This window comes from Cnephaeus nilssonii (assembly GCF_951640355.1).
Source record: "Cnephaeus nilssonii genome assembly, chromosome: 24".
In the NCBI taxonomy this organism is placed as follows: Eukaryota; Metazoa; Chordata; class Mammalia; order Chiroptera; family Vespertilionidae; genus Cnephaeus; species Cnephaeus nilssonii.
Genome location: NC_137095.1, coordinates 759,339 through 781,000, shown reverse-complemented (window position 1 = coordinate 781,000; position 21,662 = coordinate 759,339). Strand labels below are relative to the sequence as shown.

The following is a 21,662-nucleotide window of genomic DNA, read 5'->3' as shown; positions in this document are numbered from 1 at the left end:
GATTATAAAAGTGTATTTTTTTCCAAGGAAATATTTAAAGTAAGCTATATCACTGTCAGACTGTATTACTGCATCAATTATTTTATAGGCCGAGAATGAAGCACTGATAAGGTCAGTAGGAACTTGGTATCAGCAATGCAGGCATGCAGGGAAACACCAAAAATGTATTTTTTTAAAGTCCATTTTAAATAAATTCTACTTAAATAAATCTTTAGAAAAGGTTTAATCTTGGTGCTTCCCAATAATCTTACTGTTTTATTGTGAAAAGTTTTGAACATATTTGGTGCTACTGAATCAGCATATTGAAAATAAAATATAATGATGTACTACGGAAATATATTATCATGTCCAGGTCCAAAATCATCATTTTGGCTGTTTGAACCTCACAAGGATGAGAGTATTTACACCAGGATATTAATAAAGATTACAAACTTCCCATAATCAGTACACGCATATAGCTTGTCACCAGTGTGAACTCTCTTGTGGATAAGGAGGTGATTATTGCAGGTAAAAGATTTCCCACATTCACTACTCTCATAAGGTTTTCACCAGTGTGAACTCTCTGGTATTGAGTGAAGTTACTGCGTTGCCTAAAGGACTTCCTACAGTCACTACACTCTTAGGGCTTTTCTCCACTGTGAACTCTGTAGTGTTGAATGAGGGTAAACCTGTGTGTAAATGACTTCCCACAGTCATTATGCTCATGGTTTTTCTCCAGTGTGAACTCTCCTGTGGATAAGGAGATGATTACTGTGCATAAAAGCTTTCCCACATTCACTATACTCATAAGGTTTTCACCAGTGTGAACTCTCTGGTGTTTAGTGATAGTACTGCTTTGATTGAAGGACATCCTGAAATCATGACACTCATACAGCTTTTCTCCAGTGTGGACTTTGTGTTGTTGAATGAGTTTGGACCTCAGGGTGACAGAGTTCCCATGATCACTACACTACTACACTGTTAACTCTTTTATGATGAATGAGGTTAAAGATTTCTCTAAAAGCTTTCCCACATTTTTACACTTATAATTCACTTCTCTGGAGCAGACAACCTCATGTTAAACAACTTTCCGGTTGTAGCTGGAAGTTCTTTCACATTAACCCCACTTATCATGACCTCCTCCACTGAGAAATTCCTGTGAAATCTCACTACCGCTGTGTGGCTTCCCAGTGTTAGAAGTAGCCTCGTGCTGGAAAACCCCCAAGATGGCTGGAAACTCTTTCCCAACCTCCCTATTGGTGGAAGGCACCCATATTAAGTAAAAGCTGCAGTGGGACACAAATGAGGCCCTGTCCATATCTTCTTTCCAGAGCTTCTGTCCACTGGCATCTCTGTGTTGCTGGTGAGGGTTTGCACTGAAACAGAATTCTCTCACACATGTGCCAGTGTAAAAAGCTTTCCGATCAAAGTATGCTGCTTGTAACTCAGTCAGGTGCAAAGTACCTTTTAAGACTGAGAAAAAGTTGGGTCTTCTGGGTTGCTGGAGCTGTCTTAAAAGCCCTGAACAGTGACTCTCCTGGTACATATACGCTCTGCTCAGAATTGGGCTCTTCATCATCCATTTTATACCAACAACGTGAAAACAGAAAGATAGTGAAGAACTGAATGCTGACTGTGGTGACAGGTGGACGTCCCTTTAAAAAAGTTTGTTGCACAAAACACCTTGGTTCTGTGCAATTGACTGACAATAAAAGATCTGTAGGCAGGATTTATAAGATACTGCCAAGAAGGTCTGGGTACTAAAGATCAGAAAACAAGGAAGACCTTAAATGAAATATGACTCACTATGGCAAGCACCACATGGAAGAGAAGCAGGATTGTCAGCTCATTCTTCTGCTAATAGTGTTCAGCATGGTTTGTCTGCTGGTGACATGGAAAGCTGTGGTGAAATATGGTTATGTCTTATTCCAAGTTACACACACACACACACACAAGGCTGATATGCAAAGTGTCCCCTTGGGAGTTCAACCAGGAGAACAATTGCTTGCTATGACATGTGCTGACCACCAGGGTGTGGTGAGAAACTTGGTGGGTGAGCAATGGCAGCAGCAGGGCGCTGAGGGAGTGTGGGAAGGAGGAGGTGGGTAGGTGAATGGGGATGGGGGGAGAAACCATGCAATGGTGGCATGCGGGTGGTAAGTGATGGAGGAGATGGTGAGGCAATGAACCTGATCGCCTGCCAGACCTAGGGACCCTACCCATGAACAATTTTCATGCACTGGGCCTCTAGTATTCAATAAATTACTAGTATTCAAGAACTATTTAAGCTCGTATGTGCATCTCATAACACATGTGCAGGTCAATGTTAGAGAATGCTGAAGACGGAGCAATGCAGAGGAACAGGTGATGCAAAAAGGCCACAACGGTGAAGGTAGTCAAAGGCCAGGAGGTCACAGGTGAAATGACAAGTCAGCACAGTGTCAAGTATGGCAGAGAAAAGGAAGAAATGTGCTGTTGCCCATGGTACTTGCACCTAAACACTGTTGAAAATGAGCAGGTGCTTGGTATCATCTAAACACCACCCTTATACCATATCTAGCCCACATTTGCAACTCAACAGGATCAGGCCTCTTCTGAGACCATCCTGCATGTTCACCCTGTAAAAAAAATCAGGCTTCAGCATGCATATTCCTCTCTACAAGTATGTACAAGAGAAATATTCCAAGTATTAATGAAAGATTATATAGATGGGCAGCCAACACTGGCCTAGAGCAATTTGGCTTGGAATCATATTTACAGAAAATGATATTACAAACAACGGAAGTGTGATCTTGTAACAACAGTTCATGATTCAGGTAAGTAAAGACCATAACCTGGCACAGGCAGTCACCAAGGACCTTTGCCAAGAGGAAGGAGGTAGAAATGGAAGCCATGGATCTGGACATAGTCACCCTCCGAGGGAAAGAAATAGCAGGTGGGACCCATTAAGCTGTCTGTAAGACTCCTGACTCCCAGACACATCCTGCACTGTCTGAGGCAATGTTTGTGGAGTCCTTCGCTCAGGGCTCTCCACAGACCTCACCCATGGCATCCACAGCACATCTGACAGGACAGTGGGGGAAATGAGCAGAGCCCATGGTCTGGCTGTAGAAGAGTGAAAGCTACATCAGAGGAATAAAGGAAGAGAGAACATCATCTCAGGAAACTGGGATAATGTGAAGGTTTTACCTACAGATGATACAAGTGCCAAAACTTCCAGCATCACATCGCAGTACAGAAGTCTCTTAGGCTAATCAAGGAGCCCCCATTCCTCCTGAGAGAAGACAATGGCCACATCCTCAACATTCATATCCTCTCTAATAAAACAGTAATATGCAAATTGACCGTACCTTCGCTACACAAACCACACCCACCAGCCACGCCCATCAACCAAGCCACGCCCACCAGCCAATCAGGGCGAGTATGCAAATTAACCCCAACCAAGATGGCGAGGCCCTTAGGGTCCAGGCGGTTGGGAGACACAAACCCTTGGGAGGCCGGCACACGTAAGCCCTGCCATGGCTGCGCTGGGCTGCAGGGGGCCAGATCTGAGACACAAACCTGCAGGGGGCCCCCCAGATCAGAGACACAAACTTGCAGGGGACCGACACCCAGCAGTCCCCAGATAGGAGACATAAACCCGCAGGGGACCAGCACCCAGTAGCCTCCTGATCGGCGACACAAACCCCTGGGAGGCCGGAACCCAGCAGCCCCCTGATCTGAGACACAAACCCGCAGGGGGCGGTATCCAGCAGCCCCCCATCAGACACACAAACCCACAGGGGCCGGCACCCAGCAGCCCCGATTGGAGACATATCCACAGGGGAGCGGCACCCAGCAGCCCCCTGATCGGAGACACAAACCTGCTGTAGAAGAGTGAAAGCTACATCAAAGGAATAAAGGAAGAGAGAACATCATCTCAGGAAACAATCTGCCGGCACTCAGCAGCCCCCAGATTGGAGACACAAACCTGCAGGGGGCTGGCACCCAATAGCCCCCAGATTGGAGACACAAACTCACAGGGGACCACCACCCAGCAGCCCCCAGATAGGAGACACAAACCCGCAGGGGGCGGGACCCAGCAGCCCCCAGATAGGAGACACAAACCCGCAGAGGGCGGGCACCCAGCAGCCCGTCTGATCAGAGACACAAACTCGCAGGGGGTGGGACCCAACAGCTCCATGCCCTGCCATGGCTATGCTGGGGCTGCAGGGGGCCAGATCGGAGACACAAACCCACAGGGAGGCCAGCACCCTGCAGCCCCAAGCCCTGCCACCGTGGATCTGGGGCTGGGGTGTCAGGGGGGAGGAGTGGATTATAGACACATACCCGCAGGCCTGGCACCCAGCAGCCCCAAGGCCCTAGGCGGAGGAGCCTGGGCTGCTGGGGGAGAGATACAAACCTGCAAGAAACCTGTGGAAAGGGAGATAAACTATCATAACTTTATCTCCCTTCCACAAGATGAGAAAACTGGGTTTATTTAGTGATGTGAGTGATGTGGCCCACACCTTTCTACAAGCACAGGGTATGTTATGACCACTCCCAGGAAGGTCTGGTCAGAATACTGTCTCCAGGGAATAATGCTACGGTGGCAAATCATCTAAGAGAGGAAACAAGCTTTTGTTGGGTTTATTCTGAAGGTCAGAGAACATGCCACCCCAACATATGCTGTGTTGTTATATTGATGATCTTGAGCTGCGGATGTTTGAAAAACAGCAAATGCATGCAGAGGCTTTCACTGAAGTCTCCTGATCTGCCTAAAATTGGACCCCCCAAAAGGAGCTTAAATATCATAGATCCCCTTGACAGGAGAATGTCATCAGGCAGAGAAGACTGACTCCTGTCACAGGACAGGAGATAGAAGTTAACATCACACCCAAACTTTGTTACAAACTATTTCCCCCCACCCCATTCATCTTTCCTAAAAATCGTTTACTCTCCTCTAAGAGGCCTACATCTCCCATCCCCTTTCCCTAGGAAGAAAGTATTTAAATCTGCATTCTAAGTCACCTTGGGGAGTTACTCATTTTTTCCTGGGATCTCCCACATGTACACAAGGTACACATGTTAGTGGACTTTTGTTTTTCTCTTGGTGATCTGTCTTTCCTTACAAGGGCCTCCGCTAAGAACTCAGAAAGGTAGAGGAAAACTATTTTTTCCTCCTCCATAATTCTATCTCGGGAAATCAAGTCCCCAGCTGAACAATGAGGTTGGCTCAAGTACCAAGCAGTCTTGGCTGATGGGAGGGAAGCTTCTAGGGAGAAATCAATGATATTGGCATCAAAGTGGGATGGAGGGCACATGCATGGTTGCTGGTGGGAGTTTAAAGTAGTTCAACATTTTTGGAGGATGATTTGACAAATTCAATTGAAATGTTCAAGGTACATCCAAGAGTCTTCTAGGAATCACATCTGCTGAGATAAGGCAAAAGCGCATAAGCCCTGGTCAGAGCCCAGGATGCTACTGTGGGCTCCCCTTCCACGATAGGAAAACCTGGGAACAACCTGCATTTTTAGGAGAAGGTGGCATCTATACTAACAAAAGGGTAATATGCTAATTAGACTGAACATCTTCCAGGCGACCTTCCAGATGTCCTTCCGTACATCCTTCCCAACAAAGCCATGTTGGCGGGGCCAAGGCAGAGGAGGTTAGAGGTGATCAGGCAGGCAGGGGAGAGCAGTTAGGGGGACCAGGCAAGCAAGGGAGAGCAGTTAGGGCGAACAGGCTGTCAGGGGAGAGCAGTTAGGGGGATCAGGCTGGCAGGCAGATAAGCGGTTAGGAGCCAGAGGTCCTGAGGGGTCCCAGATTGGAGAGAGTGCAGGCCGAGCTGAGGGGACCCCTTTCCCGTGCACGAATTTCATGCACCGGGCCTCTAGTACTGTCATAATGGGGACAGTACAGCCCACGATCAGATTCCCTCCTAAGGTTCCAACTCTGTCATATTCCCACACTCCACATCAATCTGCTCTCTCCACTCCACACACCAGAGAAGATACCAGGGCTTCATCCCATGAAAGTCACTGTCATCTTATATTTCTACCGATATTTTGTCTTCCCATAATAAAGGAAGTTGAGCAGATAGAAGATAACTGAGCTCTGGGATTAACATGTACACCACACTTCCTCTAGACAGTAGAGTGGGTGTCCAGAACATAGGGTAGGAAGAGATGTCATACAGGGAGTTTGAGTGATTTGATACTGGTCTTGTCAGGCAATACCTGTGTAGTCTCTCAGACTGTTCTTCAAAGACACCAGATACACGGCATGAAACTTCACGTTTACAACCACAATCCTAGAATGCTGAGGCCATAGCTTTGCACTACCTGCTAGACATATTTCTTTGAACAACACTTCTCTCACACTGCTTCTTTCCCAGAGGCACAACTTCAAAGGTAATGCAAATTTGCCATGGCAAGGATGGGTTGTTTCCTAATTACCTTATTTTCCAAAATTATAGAGAACCATCTCCATAATCCATTTCTCTCTTACTCTTCTCCCTTACCCATGTCTGTGGAGATTTTCAAGCCTGGGGAACACTGATGTATACTATCTCATTCTTAACCATCATTGTGTCACCCCCATCAATAAACGGCAGGTGGGTACATAAATGTCATCTAAGCCCTGAACATGGCAGGTAGCACCAAATCATCACCCCTTTCAGGCAACTACCCCCAAACTACCCTTATTTTATCATCCAGACTCCACCAGAAATGGACTCTCCCTACTTTCACTCTTATGTCAATGTCATGGTGCTCTGGCCATGAAGTCACACTCCCTCTCCAAGTGCTCATCACTCTTTCTGCCACACCTCTCTCACACCTGCACTGCTACGGTCCCGCCACCTATAATCATCTCCTCACCCTCTTACTTATTATTCAGCATGTGTGCTCAAGAGAATGCTTGCCAAATTCAAACAGAATCTACTCTGATAGTCCACACTCATAGTGGCAGCCTGGAGTCCTGCTCTGAAGGCCTCTCTCCATGACTGGGTTATGGGCTGGACTCACAGTACGGTTTGTGCAGGCAGCAACTGATCCTTCTTTTTTGCTCATCACTGTTTCCCTGTCTCTCTCTCTCTCCCTTCCTTTCTACATTATATATATATATATATATATATATATATATATATATATATATATTCCCCAAAACATACCTCTCAGTTCCTGAATCAGCTCACTCTTCACTCCAAGCCTTGGCACATTCTGGAACCTATGCCCTGGAGGACCCCCCACTCATTACACTGGTTGACAGAATAAAGGTCCAATTCAAGCAGCCATAGCACTGCCCTTAGGAGTCTGGGCCTAGTGTCTGTTCCAAGTCCCCAGGTCCAATAGCTATCAGAGCAGCTGGGTAGGCCCAGCACTCCACTCTATCAGAGGCCGCAGGTGTGCAAGGCCCTGAAATAAGCTCCACAAACCCGTACACCTGATCGATTCCGCATTAGAAAGAATTCATGGAAATAAATGGTCTGTTGAGAGCCTGGCAACCACCAGCCTCTATGGGCTCAGGCTGCTCAGCACTCTTACCCAGCCAGGTGCCCTCCAGATGCCTGTATGATCTCAGGGCTCAGTCCTCAGTGCTCACTCTTCCAGTTCCCTGACCATTTACAGGACTTCCCCTCCCTGTCCACAGCTGCTGTCCTCTGTCTTCTAGTCTGTTCTTCCTCTGAGCAATGTTAGGAAAGGTTAGAATTCTGCCTCAGAAAATGTCCCTCTTTCTTACACAACCATCTATGGTCCCAGCGTTCTGAGAGTCAAAGTAAAACTCCTCATGCAAAATCCACACCTCATCTCTCTGTTGCCTTTAGATCCCAAACAGGCCCGGGTTTTCCTAAGCCTCCAGGCTCAGCCCCACCCCCGTGTCCTTACCAAGTGGCATTGCAGCCTGTGGCCCTCTTCCCCCCTTTACACCCTGTGTCACCCCGGAGCGACTCACTGTTCTGGATGCGGCTTCCTGGGCTGCAGTAAATGAGAGGCGCCACTCCCCCAGGCTGGGAGATTCAATGGGGTCAGGCTGCGGGAACGCTGCAAGCAGAGAGGAGGCGCGGAGGCCCCACCGGCCTGATGGTGCTCAACAAGCTCAGACACACCCTGCACAGCAAGGACGCTGCCTCCAGGCCTCCTCCTACTCACCGCGAGTGGGCTGAAGCCTGTGAGTCCCGGAAGAAACTGAAGAGGTCAAAATGCAAGCCAGGAGGGGGAAGGCGGAAGTCCCGCCCTAACCGATGCACTGACACAAAGTGCCCTTTAGCTCCGCCTACATCGTCGCATTCCTTTCTGGGTAATGTAGTTTTCTCAAACGCCAAGGGGAAGGGCTAGCATCCCAGCTAATGACATTGGTGAATAAAGGTGATGTGGTTCAGCAAGTGGCCCTGGGGAAGGACAAGATGGGGCCAGAGGCCTGGTTAACTGGAACAGATGGGCAGACCTCCCAGGACAGGTGTGTGGGGAGAACCGGGAGAGATCCCCCGAAGAATATATGCAACAGGCGAAAATGGGAGACATCTGTAATACTATCAACGATCAAAAAGGCATATTAAATTTAAAAAATACATATAATATAGGGGCGGCGGGGGGGATATATATAATATAGCCCAGGTGGTGTTGCTCTATGGTTGAGCACTTATCTGTGATCCAGGTTCTATTCCTGGTTAGGGAACATAGAAATAGAGAAAATTCCTCCATGATGGGGCCCAGAATTTGAGAGACATTTTCCTCTGGACCTGCGCATAATAAATGTAACTCCATCTCTCTAAGTATTGATTGGTTTTTCTCCAGTTTTCTGTAACAGTACTGGCTCCTTCCTGGGCCCTCAGCCTGAAGCAGGGCCTTACTTCTTCCCTCATCAGAAGCGCAGGGGCAGGTGTTCAGCTCCTTTGGAACCTCGGTCCCTTCACCAGGGACGTATTTCATCGCCCATTTAGAGAGCTCGCCTTGCTTAGGGACTGCTGTTGTGGGTGTTAGATTTCCCGGGGCAGTTAACAAAGAGACCAGGGCTGGGCGCTCCCTGATTTAGCTGAGATGCTTCAACCACCCATGTTGCTCCCACGCATAGCTTCGGCCATTGGTTCTCTCCACCAGTGCCCCGAGAAGACAGAAAAAAGCCATACTGTTCCAGAAAATTCAGAGGCAAATGGAGCCTTGAGGGGCCCTGCCCAGGTCTCTGACCAGGGAAGCCAGGGAGCAGATCCGGTATTTACGTGAATAATTTCCAGAGTCCTGGTCAGTTCCCAGATTGGCTGAAGTCTTGGATGTTACCACCGATGTGATCAGAAGGGTTTTAAAAAGCAACTTTGTGCCCACATTGGAGAAGAAACGGAAGCAGGATCAAAAGGTCCTTCCGAAAGCTGGGCTTGCCCACTCGCTCCACCAGCTTCCAGGCCCTGGGGATGCCTGGGAGCTGCTTTCTGCAGGCCGCACTGTGTCAGGAGCTGAAGCCTCATCCCAAGGCCACGGTCACAGCACAGCTTTGAGGGTGACAGAACCTAATACTTAGAGTACAAACACCCTGAGGAGACAGAAGGGAAGGAATAAAGGAGTCCAGAGCCTGGAGAAGGAAAGCTTTGTGCCTGTTGCTTCAGCCCAAGGTCAGCACAGAGAGCTGCAGAAGTACTCCACCAGTGGTTGTGAGGGCACCAGAGGCACTGACAGCGATGCATTGCCAAGTGCGAAGGAGCTGGAAGCATTGAAGCCAAGAGAAATGGGTGAGCAGAACTTGAGCAGAAAGGTAGTACAGAGGGGGCGAGAGTTCTTTGACGACAACGGGAACTTCCCGTACAGAATTTGAACTGGAGCCTGGCTGGTGGAGGTGTCATGTAAAGTACAGCTGAGTGAGCATATTGGAGCTGCCTGTATTTCTGTGTGTGGATGGTCCACCTTGGAAATGATGAGCCTGAAAATGGAAGGAGCCGCTTGGATTTCAATCTGACAAGGAACAGTGAACTTCACAGGGCAGATGTATATGCGGGCAGCGTGAATAACAGGCTAGGTATAGTCTAGTTCCCGGAGCATGGCTCCTGGTCTGACCATGTGGATATTCAGTACTCACCCTTCTTGCTTAGGCTTTCTATGTATCAAAACCAGCCTGTGTCACATATGTTAGGAGTTTATTGTCTTTACAATATGTGTATGGGAGGAATTGAAAAGTGTTCCTTCTGATATCGTTTACTTCTTGATTAATGAACACTAACAGTTCTGGAGCTGCCTAGTCAATTGGTTGTATTCATTTTGTCAAAGTAAAGTGAAATGTAGCAAAGAAATAAGTATATACATATATGCATGGTCCATGGACATAGACAATAATGTGCTGAGTGCCTAGAAATGGTGGGGGCATAGTAGAGGGAGGCAAAGGGGGATGAGGATGAGGGAAATTGAGTCTGTTTATAATAGAGCCAACAATAAAAAACGTAGTTTGCTCACATGGCATGTCTCAGTGGTTGGGCATGGACCCATGAAACAAGGTATCCCTAGTTAAATTCCAAGTCATTGCACTTGCCTAGGTTGGGGAGCTCCATCCCTGTAGGGGTCATACAGGAGAGAGCGGCTGAATGATTCTCATCATTGATGTTTCTCTGTCTTCCTCTCTCTCTAAAAAATCAATAAAGAAAGAAGAGTGTTAAAATTGATTTGATTCAACAACACCAATTTGAGTGAAGACCATCACGTTTTCTCCCAAGTCCTCAAAGCAAAATCATGCCTTGGTCTGTTTTGTAGAAGATGTCCCAGGCATACCTGTGTTTAGGAACAGGAAGCAGCCTGGAGCAGGTCGTCCTCACCTTGGTCTGTAGTGTTAGAGTTCATTGCTTCATATTCGAAAAGATTTCACTGCACAAGTTCAGAAGATTTAGAGGGTACATTAATTGAAACTGGGGATAATGAAAAAATGTAGGCCTTATGATAGAACAGGAAGCAGCAGAGAGATAGAACAGGAAACACCTGGCTCCTTTCACTCTCTAGAAACATTGTGGGAAATAAATGAGCCAAAGCGAGGCTGCTGTTAACTCACTGGGCATTCACAGTAAAGGAGGCCTTGAGCGCAGATTCAGGGTTTAGACCAGGACAAGCTGCCATTGCTCATTGCTACCCTGGTTGCAGGTTGCATGGGATTTCTGAAAATCTTACGAGAGCCGGGCAAGCGTGGTTCAGTGGTTGAGTGTTAATGTGTGACCCTGCCGGTCACTGATCAATTCTTGCTCAGGGCACATGCTCAGGTGGTGGACTGGATTCATACTGTGGTGCATGCAGGGGGCAGCCTATCAGTGATTTGCTCTCATCATTCATCTTTCTCTCTCTCTCTATTCCCCCTCCCTTCCTCACTGAAACCAATAAAAATGTAGTTTTAAATGTATATTTTAAATTAATTACACGTATATCAAAGTTTAAAAAATAATTAAAAGTTGCCACTTCCCATTATTTTGCTATTTTATCATGAATGTTCTTGAGTATATTTGTACCTAATGTATCAGCATGTTTGTAATAAAATATAATGATGTGTTACTGAGATATCCTAGCAGGCCCATGTTCAGTGCCAACATTTTGTCATTTTGAAACTAATCATGATGAGAGTATTTACCACCAGGAATAAATGGTGGAGAATGTTAGCAACATAGATTTAACTTAAAAGTGTATTATGCAAGTGCGCATTAAATTGTGCATAAGGTAAAATGTGAGAAAAACAATTTTCCTTCCAGTATTCAAAACATACTGTATAGTTCCAAATGGAAAAGAAACCAATTGAGTCCTTAAGGAATGGGTGAAGTGAATAGAGATGTCTTAGATGCTGAACTGCCCTCCTAATGGTTAAATCCTAAATTCATTTGAAAAATTGAAAAAGTGAGTGGTCAGCACGCCTTTGAGCCTGGCGACTTCCCATTTATCAGATCCTAGGATTGCCTCACAGCATGGCTCCCAAATGCCAGTCCTAGCTCCCACCTCAAACAGAGAAACCGAAACTGGCTCCAGTCCCCAAGCAGGAGAAGAAGCAGACCCCTCTGGTAGTGCCGAAGGGAGCAAAAGAACAGCAAGAAGTGACTGGACATATTGATGAAGTACAAAATGAAATAGACAACTTAATGAACAAGCCAGTGAGGAGATTTTGAAAGTAGAACAGAAATATAACAAACTCCGCCAAGCATTTTTTCAGAAGAGGTCAGAATTGATCGCCAAAATCCCAAAGTTTTGGGTAACAACATTTGTCAACCATCCACAAGTGTCTGCATTGCTTGAGGAAGAGAATGAAGAGGCGCTACATTATTTGACATGAGGTGAAGTGAGAAAATTTGAAGATATTAAATCAGGTTACAGAATAGATTTTTATTTTGATGAAAAATCCTTACTTTGAAAATAAAGTTGTCTCCAAAGAGTTTCATCTGAATGAGAGTGGTGATCCATCTTTAAAGCCCACTGAAATCAAATGGAAATCTGGAAGGATTTGAGGAAACGTTCAAGTTAAACACAAAATAAATCCAGCAGGAAGAGACAGCATGAGGATCCAGAAAGCTTCTTTACCTGGCTTACTGACCATTCTGATGCAGGTGCAGAAGAGTTAAGTCATCAGAGATGACATTTGGCCAAGTCCTTTACAGTACTACTTGTTTCCTGACATGGATGATGAAGAAGGGGAAGGAGAAGAAGAAGATGATGATGAAGAAGAAGAGGAAAGGTTGGAAGATATTGATGAAGAAGGGATGAGGATGAAGGTGAAGAAGATGAAGGAGAAGATGACTAATGAACACTGATGGATTCCAACCTTTTTTAATTTTCTCCAGTCCCTGGAATAAGTTGCAGTCTTTTGTTTATTTGTTTCCTTTTTTTGTCCCCCTCTTGTGCTCAGTCGCCCTTATTTGAGGTCTCTTGTTCTCTCCTTTACACCATGGTTCTCACCTTATTTGGGGGTGGGGGGCGGGAGATGTACCTTGAGGAGAATACAGTGGGAAAAGAATCTTTGCCACTTTCTGTTCCAAATTCATTTTTATCCCTTCCTGTCTCAAGAAAAACTTAATGGAATCAACACCCTTGTGCTCCGGGTGAGCCTGGGTCCCGGGTCCGGGTGAGGCCGTGGGCCCCTGCATCCGGGTGAGCCTGGGTCCCGGGTCCGGGTGAGGCCGTGGGCCCCTGGATCCGGGTGAGCCTGGGTCCCGGGTCCGGGTGAGGCCGTGGGCCCCTGGATCCGGGTGAGCCTGGGTCCCGGGTCCGGGTGAGGCCGTGGGCCCCTGGATCCGGGTGAGCCTGGGTCCCGGGTCCGGGTGAGGCCGTGGGCCCCTGGATCCGGGTGAGCCTGGGTCCCGGGTCCGGGTGAGGCCGTGGGCCCCTGGATCCGGGTGAGCCTGGGTCCCGGGTCCGGGTGAGGCCGTGGGCCCCTGGATCCGGGTGAGCCTGGGTCCCGGGTCCGGGTGAGGCCGTGGGCCCCTGGATCCGGGTGAGCCTGGGTCCCGGGTCCGGGTGAGGCCGTGGGCCCCTGGATCCGGGTGAGCCTGGCCCCGGGTCCGGGTGAGGCCACGCGACCCTGGGTCTGGGAGAGGCCACGCGCCCCTGGGTCCGGGTGAGGCCACGTGCCCCTGGATCCGGGTGAGGCTGGGTCCCGGGTCCGGGTGAGGCCGTGGGCCCCTGGATCCGGGTGAAGCCGTGCCCCTGGGTCCGGCCGAGACCAAACCAGAGGGAGTCGGACCTGCATTACCACCATTTGTCCACCATCCAGAGCTGAGGGGTCAGTGCCGACATGTACTCATAAGGAACTGGTGGACATTGATATTGGGTCTCAAAAGAACTGTTGGTCCAGAAAGAAACTCACTACAGACTGATTCATTTGCCTGTCAGCATAACTATTATTGCTTGTCGCACATTCAATTCTTATAAGTATATCTCTAGTGACACATGATTTCGCTCATCTAGGGGAAATGATGAACAACATAGACTGATGAACAAGAACAGAACCAGAAACAAGGAGGCATCGATCGGACTATCGGGCCTCAGAGGGAGGATAGGGGAGGGTGGGGGGAGGGGGGAGAGATCAACCAAAGGTCTTGTGTGCATGCATATGAGCCTAACCAATGCTTAAGTTCTACAGAGGGTTGGGGCATCCATGGGAAGGGGTGTGGGATGGGAATGGGGGGATGAGGACAAATATGTGACACCTTAATCAATAAAGAAATTTAAAAAAAAAAAAAAGAAAAACCTTCTGCTCCCTGTTCTCTCCCTCACTGTGTGTTCTGCCCTCATGAGAACCCTTATGGCTGGCTCCCCACAGGGTCCCTGGTCTGTGATGGTGTTCACATGTGTGACTCATTTAGTGGAAAAAACACACAAATATATTGATTAGAGAAAGACAGAAGACTAGGGATAGAGAAACACCCATTTGTTGTTCTACTAATTTTATACATTCATTGTTTGATTCTTGCATGCAGCTTGACCGAGGATGGTACCTGCAACCTTGGTCTTATTGAAATGATGCTTTAATAAACTGAGCTAGCTGAGAATGGATAGATAACAGAAATACTGGGATGAGAGAGAGTGATGAAAGGCTAGACTGGGATTCATGAAGTTTCCAAAGTGTTTTCTTTATATGGATCTATTTGAAAGAAGCTATTACAAAGGTAGATTGTGTACTTACATCAGTAATTTCATATGCCAATTAGGGAGCACTGAAAAGGGGAGGTGGATTTGGTTTTAGGGATGCAGGTATGTATGGAAACATAAAAGTGCATGTTAAAAAATGTGTTTTTGTTATAGTAATAGTAATAAGGATAATATAGAATAAGTATTAAAATGTGGAATTACAGTGTGATATTAAAGTGTGATATTAAAAAGTATTGAAGGTAATGTAAACAGGTTGATAAACACCCTTGAGTGGCATGTATGTAGAAAATAGATAAAGTGATCTGTTCCCCATATGTAAAACCAGATATGCAAGGCTCCTGGGACCCGCTGATAAGACACACTGAAGACGCACATCTAGGCACATAAAAAGAGGAAGCTCTGGAGGAAAATCAGAGAGGCCTGCTCTGCTCCTCCACAGACGGTCCACTCTCCACCCCGCTTCCTGCAATCTGCCCGAGCTCTGCCATGGACTATGAGTCCGAACAGTGAGTGGGAAACCGAGGCCTCAAGCAAGACGCTGAGCCGCAGCTGCAACGTCCAATGTCCAGTGTGTGTGTCTGTCGGCGCGGATCCCCGGGTGACCTGCCAAGGTCTGGAAACCACCAGGACTCTGTAAATAAACCATGAGTGATTTGTGCATTGCATGTCTGTCTCCTGTGTAATTTATGCTCGGTCAATATTACACAGGGTCATACGTGTCAGTGTCTGTTTAGAGACTGGCTGAGGCACCCTTGGTCACCTGTGCTTACGTCCCTGAAGGAGAAATTGGGACAGTTTTACCCTGGCTGGTGTTGCTCAGTGGTTCAGGATCAAGTTATGAACCAGGAGGTTACAGTTGGATTATTATCAGGGAAAATATCCAGGTTGTAGCCATGTTACCCAGTGTAGGTCTTCAGGAGGCAGCTGATCAATGATTCACATCATTGATGTTTCTCACTCTCTCTCCCTTCTTCTATGAAATAAATAAAAAACATATATATCTATCATCTATCTATCTATCTATCTATCTATCATCTATCTATCTATCATCTATCTATCAATCAGGCTAAGCGACCACAAGACCGGTTGCTATGATGCACAATGACCACCAGGGGGCAGATGCTCAATGCAGGAGCTGCCCCCTGGTGGTCAGTGAGCTTCCACACTGGGAGCACTGCTCACCTGACGAAGCTGTCCCAGTGGCCCACTAGCCCCGCACAGCCACTCACTCCCTCAGTAGACCTGCAGCTCCTATCTCGAGAACGGGCCAGGCCCGGATGGACAGACATCGCTGGCAAGATCTTGAAAGTGCTGCAGGCCTCCTGGACGTTGGCCTCGGGCACCATGGCCACTTCCCCTGAAAGCAGCAGCCAGGTGGCTCCCAACAATTACCGTGAACATCAGCAGGACGGACCTAGATTCCGGCATAGCAAGGGTCCCAGTACCCACGAAGGGCCAATGGCGTCTCAGCTACCAACCATCCCCCTCGGGACAGGTGCCAGACACAGGGCTCACAGCTGGCGAGTGCTGCTTCAGAGGAGCAAGCCTCTCCTGATCAGGACTGACTGGGTGTGAGCCCGCAGGAGGTACAGTGGAACCTGGACAAGCGGGAGTGGCAGGCAGGAGCAGCAGGAGGCTGCTTTGAACTGCAGGTTTCAGCCCAATTCCCACAGGCCACCCTGAGGGATGCCAACCATGCACAAATTCATACACTGGGCCTCTAGTTTTATATATATACTAGAAGCCCGGTGCACGAAATTCATGCATGGTGGGGGGTTTGTCCCTCAGCCCAGCCTGTACCCTCTCCATTCTGGGACATCCCTCTCACAATCCAGGACTGCTGGCTCCCAACTGCTTGCCTGCCTGCCTTCCTGATTGCCCCTAACCGCTTCTGCCTGCTAGCCTGATCACCCCCTAACCACTCCGTGCCAGCCTGGTTGATGCTTAACTGCTCCCCTGCCAGCCTGTTTGCCCCCAACTTCCCTCCTCTGCCAGCCTGGTCACCCCTAACTGCCCTCTCCTGCAGGGTTGATCACCTCCAACTGCCCTCCCTTGCAAGCCTGGTCCTCTCAACTGCCCTCCCTTGCAGGCCTGGTCCCTCACAACGGCCCTCCCTTGCAGGCCGGGTGCCTCCCAACTGGCCTCTCCTGCTGGCCATCTTGTAGTGGCCATCTTGTGTCCACATGGGGGCAGGATCTTTGACCACATGGAGGCAGCTATATTGTGTGTTGCAGTAATGATCAATCTGTACATTACTCTTTTATTAGATAGGATAGAGGCCTGGTACAGGGGTGGGGGCCAGCTGGTTTGCCCTGAAGGATGTCCTGGATCAGGGTGGGGTTCCCTTGGGGCGTGGGGTGCCCTGAGCGAGGGGCCTGTGGTGGTTTGCAGGCCACCCACGCACCCTGGCGACCCAAGAGGAGGCCCTGGTATCTGGAATTTATTTTCCTTCTACAATTGAAACTTTGTAGCCTGGAGCAGAGCCAAGCCTCCTGCTGATCCCTCTGGGGCGGCAGCCATTTCTGTGGCAGTTGATTCACCTTCTACAATTGAAACTTTGTAGCCTTAAGTGGGTGAGCCCAGCCAGGGTGTGCGGAAAGCTTTGCTTCCCCTGTTGCCGCTAGCAACCCTGGCCTGCTCTCTCAAGCTCCATTCTGCCAACATTTGTTTGAATTTGTTTACCTTCTATAATTGAAACTTTGTAGCTTCAGGGGAGGCTTAGGCCTGCAAGGGCTATGGAAAGCTTGGCTTCTTCTGTTACCTGGGAAACCTTGCTCTCTGTGGCTGTAGCCATCTTGGATTGGGGTTAATTTGCATACTCGCCCTGATTGGCTGGTGGGCGTGACTTGGCTGGTGGGGGTGGCTTATGTAGCGAGTGATGATTAATTTGCATATTACCATGTTATTAGAGAGGATTTAAAGTTTTATATATATTTAAAGTTATATATATATTTAAAGTTTTACATATATAAATTATATATATTAAAACATGTTTTAAATCAAGTACACATATATCAAACTTTAAAAAATGTTTAAAACTTACCAGTTTCCAATAATTCAGCTGTTTAATTATGAATATTCTTTTTTTTACATAATATCTTTTTTTTAATTTAATTTTATTTTTTATTGAGGTATTATATGTGTACATATCTTACCATTACCCCCCCACACCCCACACCCACACATGCCCTCACCCCCCAGAGTTTTGCGTCCATTGTTTATGCTTATATGCATGCATACAAGTCCTTCGTTTGATTTCTTATCTCCCCTCCCCTCCCTAACTTTCCCCCTGTAATTTGAAAGTCTGTTTGTTGCTTTACTGTCTCTGTATCTATCTTTTTGTTCATCAGTTTATAATGTTCTTTATTATCCATAAATGAGTGAGATCATGTGGTATTTTTCTTTCATTGACTGGCTTATTTCACTTAGTATAATATTCTCCAATTCCATCCAGGTTGCTGCAAATGATGAGAATTCCTTCTTTTTTATGGCAGCATAGTATTCCATTGTGTAGATGTACCATAGTTTTCTGATCCATTCATCTGCAGACGGGCACCTAGGCTGTTTCCAAATCTTAGCTATTGTAAATTGTGCTGCTATGAACATAGGGGTGCATATATCCTTTCTGATTGGTGTTTCTAGTTTCTTCGGATATATTCCCAGGAGTGGGATTACTGGGTCAAATGGGAGTTCCATTTTCAGTTTTTTGAGGAAACTCCATACTGTTCTCCACAGTGGCTGCACCAGTCTGCATTCCCACCAGCAGTGCATGAGGGTTCCTTTTTCTCCGCATCCTCGCCAACACTTGTAGTTTGTTGATTTGTTGATGATAGCCATTCTGACAGGTGTGAGATGGTACCTCATTGTTGTTTTGATTTGCATCTCTCAGATAATAAGTGACTTTGAGCATGTTTTCATGTGTCTCTTGGCCTTCCTTCTGTCTTCTTTTGAAAATATTCTGTTTAGGTCCGTTGCCCATTTTTTTATTGGATCATTTATCTTCCTTTTATTAAGTTGCATAAGCTGCCTGTAGATGTTGGAGATTAAACCTTTATCAGTGCTAGCATTTGCAAATATGTTCTCCCATGCAGTGGGCTTTCTTGTTGTTTTGTTGATGGTTTCTTTTGCTGTAAAAAAGCTTTTTATTTTGATGTAGTCCCATTTGTTAATTTTCTCTTTAGCTTCCATTGCCCTAGGGGCAGTGTCAGTGAAGAAGTTCTTTTGGCATATGTCTGAGATTTTGTTGCCTGTGTATTCCTCTAGTATTTTTATGGTTTCCCGTCTTGTGTTTAAGTCCTGTATCCATTTTGAGTTTATTTTTGTGTATGGTGTAAGTTGGTGATCTAGTTTCATTTTTTTGCATGTGTGTGTCCAATTTTCCCAACACCATTTATTGAAGAGACTGTCCTGACTCCATTGTATGTTCATGCCTCCTTTGTCAAATATTAATTGAGCATAGTGGTTTGGGTCGATATCTGGATTCTCTATTCTGTTCCATTGATCTATATGTCTGTTCTTGTGCCAGTACCAGGCTGTTTTGAGAACAGTGGCTTTGTAATGCAGCTTGAAATCTGGTATTGAGATCCCTCCTACTTTATTCTTCTTTCTCAGGATTGCTGCGGCTATTTGGGGTCTTTTTTTATTCCAGATGAATTTTTGGAGAGTTCTTTCTAGGTCTGTGATATATGCTGTTGGTATTTTGATGGGGAGTGCATTGAATCTGTAGATTGCTTTGGGTAGTATGGACATTTTAATGATGTTGATTCTACCAATCCATGAACATGGTATGTTCTTCCATCTGTTTACGTCTTCCTCTATCTCTTTTTTCAGTGCCCTGTAGTTTTCCGCGTATAGGTCTTTTACCTCCTTAGTTAAGTTTATTCCTAGGTATCTTAATTTTTTTGGTGCAATGGTAAATGGGATTGCTTTTTTAGTCTCTCTTTCTGTAAGTTCACTATTGGTGTATAGAAATGCCATAGATTTCTTGACGTTAATTTTGTATCCCGCTACATTACCGAATTCATTTATTAAGTCTATTAGTTTTTTGATGGAATCTTTTGGGTTTTTTACGTACAATATCATGTCATCTGCAAATAAGGACAGCTTCACTTCTTCTTTCCAATTTGGATGCCTCTTATTTCTTCTTCTTGCCTAATTGCGGTAGCTAATACTTCCAGTACTATGTCAAACAGGAGTGGTGAGAGTGGGCATCCCTGTCTTGTTCCTGTTCTTAGGGGAAATGGTTTTAGTTTTTTCCCATTGAGTATGATGTTTGCTGTGGGTTTATCATATATAGCTTTTATTATGTTGAGGTATGATCCTTCTACTCCCACCTTGTTGAGAGTTTTTATCAAGAAAGGGTGTTGGAATTTGTCAAATGCTTTTTCTGCATCTATTGATATGACTATGTGATTTTTATCTCTCAATTTGTTTATGTGATGTATCACATTTATTGATTTGCGGAATTTGTACCATCCTTGCATTCCTGGGATAAATCCTACTTGGTCATGATGTATGATCTTTCTGATGTATTGCTGGAGCCGATTTGCTAGGATTTTGTTGAGGATTTTGGCATCTATGTTCATAAGGGATATTGGTCTGTAATTCTCTTTCATTGTGTTGTCTTTATCTGGTTTTGGTATTAGGGTGATGATGGCTTCATAGAAGGAGCCTGGAAGTGTTCCTTCCTCTTGAATTTTTTGGAATAGTCTGAGGAGGATAGGTTTTAGTTCTTCCTTGAAAGTTTGGTAAAACTCTCCTGTGAAGCCGTCTGGCCCTGGGCTTTTGTTTGCCGGAAGCTTTTTGATAACTGCTTCAATTTCTTCCATAGTTACAGGCCTGTTGAGCTGTTTAGATTCTTCCTGAAGGAATTTTGGAAGGTTGTATTTGTCTAGGAATATGTCCATTTCCTCCAGGTTGTCCAGTTTTTTGGAATAGAGTTGTTTGTAGTATTTTGTAACAATCCTTTGTATTTCGTCAGGGTCTGTTGTTATTTCACCTCTTTCATTTCTGATTTTGTTTATTTGGGTCCTCTCTCTTTGCTTCTTGGTGAGCCTGGCTAGAGGTTCATCAATCTTGTTTGTCCTTTCAAAGAACCAGCTCTTGGTTTTGTTGATCTTTTGTATTGTTTCTTTGGTCTCTATGTCGTTTATCTCCGCTCTGATCTTTATTAATTCTTTCCTTCTGCTTACACTGGGCTTTTCTTGTTGCTCTCTCTCTAACTCTTTGAGTTGTTCGGTTAGGTAATTTATTACCATTGTTTCTTGTTTTTTGCAGTAGGCTTGTAGAGCTATGAACTTCCCTCTCAGGACTGCTTTCGCTGTGTCCCATAGATTTTGGATTGTTGTGTTTTCATTGTCATTTGTTGCCATGATGTTTTTTATTTCTTCCTTGATGTCTTTGGTAACCCAGTCATGGTTTAATAGCATGCTGTTTAGTCTCCATGTGTTTGATTTCTTTGGGTTGTTTTTATTGTAGTTGATTTCCAGTTTTATGCCACTGTGATCTGAGAAGAAACTTGATATGATTTCTATCTTCTTGAATTTGGAGAGACTTTGCCTATGTCCTAACATATGGTCTATCTTTGAAAATGTCCCATGTGCACTTGAGAAGAATGTATATTCTGTGGTTTGGGGTGAAATGTTCTGAAGATGTCGATTAATTCCATCTGGTCTAGTGAGTCATTTAGGATTGATGTTTCTTTGCTGATTTTTTGTTTAGAGGATTTGTCCAATGGTGATAGTGGGGTATTGAAGTCTCCTACTATAATGGTATTGCTGTCAATCTCTCCTTTGATATCTTCCAGGAGTTTTTTAATGTATCTTGGTGCTCCTGTGTTGGGTGCATATATGTTTACCAGAGTTATTTCTTCTAGTTGGATTTCTCCCTTTAGTATTATGAAGTGGCCTGCATTATCTCTTGTTATGTCCTTCACTTTGAGATCTAACTCGTCAGATATAAGTATTGCTACCCCAGCTTTTTTTTTCATTTCCATTCGCCTGGAAAACCTTTTTCCATCCCTTTACTCTCAGTCTGTATGCATCCTTTTTTTTTGAGGTGGGTTTCCTGTAGACAGCAGATATATGGGTTTTGTTTTCTTATCCAATCTGT

At 45.9% G+C, this 21,662-nt stretch overlaps 2 pseudogenes across 2 annotated transcripts in view; one reads left to right on the top strand and one right to left on the bottom strand.

The window, feature by feature from the left end:
• LOC307094818 (protein SET-like) overlaps positions 1-12,705 on the top strand; it is a 23,125-nt pseudogene extending 10,420 nt beyond the window's left edge. The window contains exon 2 of the transcript in view: positions 12,584-12,705. The product of the transcript in view is annotated as a protein SET-like (transcript). The remainder of the gene's footprint in view (positions 1-12,583) is intronic.
• LOC307095038 (protein SET-like) overlaps positions 1-21,662 on the bottom strand; it is a 345,435-nt pseudogene that overhangs the window by 261,293 nt on the left and 62,480 nt on the right. The window lies entirely within an intron of this gene.